This window comes from Triticum urartu, chromosome 3A, assembly GCF_056163025.1.
Source record: "Triticum urartu cultivar PI428250 chromosome 3A, HENAU_Tu73, whole genome shotgun sequence".
NCBI lineage: Eukaryota > Viridiplantae > Streptophyta > Magnoliopsida > Poales > Poaceae > Triticum > Triticum urartu.
Genome location: NC_141875.1, coordinates 514,101,440 through 514,105,792, shown reverse-complemented (window position 1 = coordinate 514,105,792; position 4,353 = coordinate 514,101,440). Strand labels below are relative to the sequence as shown.

At 51.9% G+C, this 4,353-nt stretch overlaps 1 long non-coding RNA gene across 1 annotated transcript; it reads right to left on the bottom strand.

The window, feature by feature from the left end:
• Positions 1-298: 298 nt before the first annotated feature.
• Positions 299-4,137, bottom strand: LOC147980329 (uncharacterized). Its single transcript, XR_015619225.1, has 3 exons — positions 3,782-4,137; positions 2,622-2,696; positions 299-984 (listed from the first exon to the last, which is right to left on the bottom strand). It is a non-coding gene; the product is annotated as an uncharacterized LOC147980329 (long non-coding RNA).
• Positions 4,138-4,353: the final 216 nt, after the last annotated feature.

Genomic DNA, 4,353 nt, shown 5'->3' with positions numbered 1-4,353 from the left:
GCCGTGAAGGGATTGACAACCCCTTTATCGCATTGGTTGCAAGGTTCTTGATTGTTTGTGCAGGTACTAGGCGACTTGCGTGTAGTCTCCTACTGGATTGATACCTTGGTTCTCAAAACTAAGGGAAAAACTTACGCTACTTTGCTGCATCACCCTTTCCTCTTCGAGGGAAAACCAACGCATGCTCAAGAGGTAGCAGATTGCTGCTAAGAAGCCGTGTGATTTTCTCTGTCTACAGTAGAATAACAAGTTTATATATATATAACTGAAATAAACATCCAATTACATAAGTGACTATACAGATCATTCGCACACACCTTAATAAACAATTGCATGGATTCTAAAGTAGGAGAAACGATCGTCTAGTCATCTACTTCTTGTGACGCTCCCGCCACTTCTATGTGGCTCGATCCCTCGTCTGGGGCAGGAAGAAGAGACTTCCTCATGTCAACGATCCGCCTGTACATCTCGTAGCTTGTGTACGCGTCCATGGCCGCGTACTTGACATGTTGTTCATCCAGTCTCTCATGCCACACACTGTGCCAGGCGTTCTTGTCCTTATTGCTCTCATTCTTCATCTTCATGTAGTAGGGTGTGACGCCCTCGATTCAACCGTACACTAATCATACACGCAAATGTGTACGGTCAAGATCAAGGACTCACGAAGAGATATCACAACACAACTCTAGACACAAATTAAAATAATACAAGCTTTATATTACAAGCCAGAGGCCTCGAGGGCTCGAATACATAAGATCGAATACACAAGAATCAGCGGAAGCAACAATATCTGAGTACAGACATGAGTTAAACAAGTTTGCCTTAAGAAGGCTAGCACAAAAGCAACAACGATCAAAAAGGCAAGGCCTCCTGCCTGGGAGCCTCCTAACTACTCCTGGTCGTCGGCGGCCTCCACGTAATAGTAGGCACCCTCGGGGTAGTAGTAGTCGTCGGTGGTGTCGTCTAGATCCTAGGCTCCACCATCTGGTTGCGACAACCAGAAATAAGAAAGAAGGGGGAAAAGGGGAAGCAAAGCAACCGTGAGTACTCATCCAAAGTACTCGCAAGCAAGGATCTACACTACATATGCAACATTATCAAAGGAAGGCTGAATATGTGGGCTGGGCTGCAGAATGCCAGAAGAGAAGGGGAAAGCCTAGCCTATCGAAGACTAGCATCTTCTCGAACCAACCATCTTGCAGCAATAGGAGGAAGTAGAGTAGCATAAAGTAAAGAAGTAGTAGTGTTATCAACCTCGGCTAGAGATCCTTTCTCGACTCCCTGCGAGAAAGTAATCCCAGAGCCATACTATCCAGTTATCATCACAATCCATTACTCATCACCATCCAGTTCTCATCACAAGTATCCAGTTCTAGTTGTATCGATCGGGATACAACTCCAAGTGTCCGTTACCATAGGACAGGCTATCGATAGATGTTTTCTTCCCTGCAGGGGTGCACCAACTTACCAACCACGCTCGATTAACTCCGGCCAGACACACTTTCCTGGGTCATGCTCGGCCTCAGCCAAACAATACGCCGCAACCCGACCTAGGCTTAATAGAGAGGTCAACACGCCGGACTAAACCTATGCCCCCAGGGGTCATGGGCCATCTCCCCGGGAACTCCTGCACGTTGCGTACGCGGCCGGTGAGCAGACCTAGCTACCTCCTTCAACAAGGCAGGAGCTTACGCAGTCCAACCCGGGGCGCGCCGCTCAGTCGCTGACATCTATTAAGCTTCGGCTGATGCATACGACGCAGAACGCCCATACTATGCCCACGTGATGGTTAGTGCTATCAGGCCAAAGGCCCCTCAGATCAAATATCCAAACCGTAGTGGATTAGGAGCACATGGTAACGAGCAGAGACTCACGATCGATGTGACCCCGTCGCCCCGTCTCGAGTACTTGCGACAAGGGCTAAGAATGCCTGGCCACGCCTCGTAAGTATCTCGCGGGCACCTTCCAGATCAACCCGACTCCACATCACTCGCTAGTAAGCTCGCGCGGGTACCCCTCGGGGATGACCCGTCTTTAGTAATAGGGTCCAGTGCAAAGTCATACTAACCATAGTAACTGTGTGTCTACCACCAAGGGGAAAACCCGAGGAATCACCCCCGGTGAATTCCACTCGATGTTATCATCAAGGTGAACGTAAGAGGATCCACCATCGAGGTTCACGTTTGATGGGTTGCACGACAGAGCCGTAACGAAAGTGGTTAAGGAGGAAATACCCCTCGATGACCTCGACCGTAAAGCTACACTACGGAGATCTCATCAGGAGTGATGTAAGAGGTTCCACCCTCGGCACTCGATGGTAACTCTGCAGAGTCGAGCAACAAAAGGGGAAAGTGATGTGCGGTGTCGGGGCCTGGACGTCGATCACGTTGATCGATTCATCAAACATAAAGCGGGGCAACTGGGACAAGGTGGGGGTCACTGATGGATCTCTAACCAACCTATACTAAGCAGTTTAGGATAAGTAGGTAGGTAACAATAACAGGTTACAATAAACAGGCTATGCAGCAGAATAGGAGCAAACAATAATAGTAGCAAAATCTAATGCAAGCATGAGAGAATGGAATGGGTGATATCGGGATGATCAAAAGGGGGGGGCTTGCCTGGTTGCTCAGACAAGAAGAAGGGGTCGCCATCGACGTAGTTGAACACAGCGGCATCAGTGGCAGTCTCGGGGTCTACCGGAGAGAAGAGGGGGGAGAAACAGTAAATACATAGCAAGCAAGAGCATAACAGGATAACACGCAGAGCTAGATGTGTCCTAACGCGGTGCTACACGTTACCGACGAAGGGGGATAACATCCGGAAATGTTTCCCCAGGTTTAGCATTTTCGGACAGATGAAACGGAGGGGAAAAGTTGCATGTTCAGGTAGTTAGGGGCATGTGGAAGACGAACGGATCGCGTATTCGGATTCGTCTCGTTGTTCTGAGCAACTTTCATGTAGAAAACTTTTTCATCCGAGTCATGGATTATTTTCTATGATTTTCCAAAGTTTTAAACACTATTCTGGAATTATTATAAAATCAAAAAAATGGGGTATTGCATCAGCGTGACATCATCATTACATCATCAGTCAGCTGAGTTGACCATGGTCAACCCTGACGTGTGGGGCCGGTCAGTGCCCAGTCAGCAGTACAGTCAGCGTTGACTGGGTCAAAGTTGACCAGTCAATGGGGCCCATCTGTCAGTGTCACATATTTTAAAGGGGGGGTTTAAATTAAGCTAACTAGGGGTGGGGCCCCACTGTCATAGAGTCCTCTGACTAACTAATTATCTAATTAGTTAATTAGGCAAAATTAATTAAGTTAATTAACTGAACCACTAATTAATTAACTAATTTAGTATTTTTTATTAACATTTCTTTTTTGTTTTTCTTAAGATAGGGGCATGGGCCCCATCCTCCATAGGCCCAGGGCCTTAGCGAGGCGGATGTGCGTCTACGGGCGAACGGGCAGGGGCGGAGCCCCAGGGGGCGTGGGCGCGGGCACCGGGCGTCGGACGCCGGAGTGCGCGGCGCGGGGGAGTGGCCCTGGGCATGGACGAGGGCGGTTGGCTGGATCGGGGCTGCGGGGCGCGGGCGGACGGCGAGCAACGGCACGGTCAGCGCAGGCGGCAAGCACGGCCACCGGGCACGTGCGGGACGGTGACCACAGGCAGGACGGCGCGTGGGGGCGACGAGCGCGATAGGGGTGGTGTGTGCGGGGGTGGTACAGTGCGGGACGACGGGAGGCAAAGGGGGAGGCCGAGGCCGAGGGCCTCACCAGCGATGGAGGGAAGCGGGGGCGGCGAGTCTCGGGGTTGGCCGGCGATGGAGAGGCGGGGACGGGGCAGGCCCGCGCGAGGGTGAGGAGGCGACGGGGAACGGCGTCGAGCGACAGGGGCACTGGCGGCCGTCGGGGCAGAGGCAAGGGTTGTCGTGGCGGTTGTCGGGGAGGCAGGGTCAGGGGCGACGTGGATCGCCCGGATCCAGCAGAGAGAGGGGGAGGAGTGGAGGAAGGCGAGGCGTCCGGCGAGGGGGTGGGGTTCTTTGGGCGGCGGCGGCGTTCGACGGGGCCGGGGCATCTGCCCCGATCCAGATCGGTGGGGGAGGAAAGAGCGGAGTGGGGAAGTGGGGGCGTGGCTCTAGGTCACAGGGGGGAGTGCGTGGTTAAGGGGACGGGGTGGGCTGGCCTGGTGGCCGACTGGGCCGGCCTGTTGGGCCGGTTGGCCCGGGGGGGTCTTTTTCCTTTTCTTCATTTTTTCTAAACTTCTTTGTTTTCTATTAATTTCAATAGGCAAGACAGTTTTATAAAATCCAAAGCTTGAACCTAAATTATTATTATAATTTAGACTA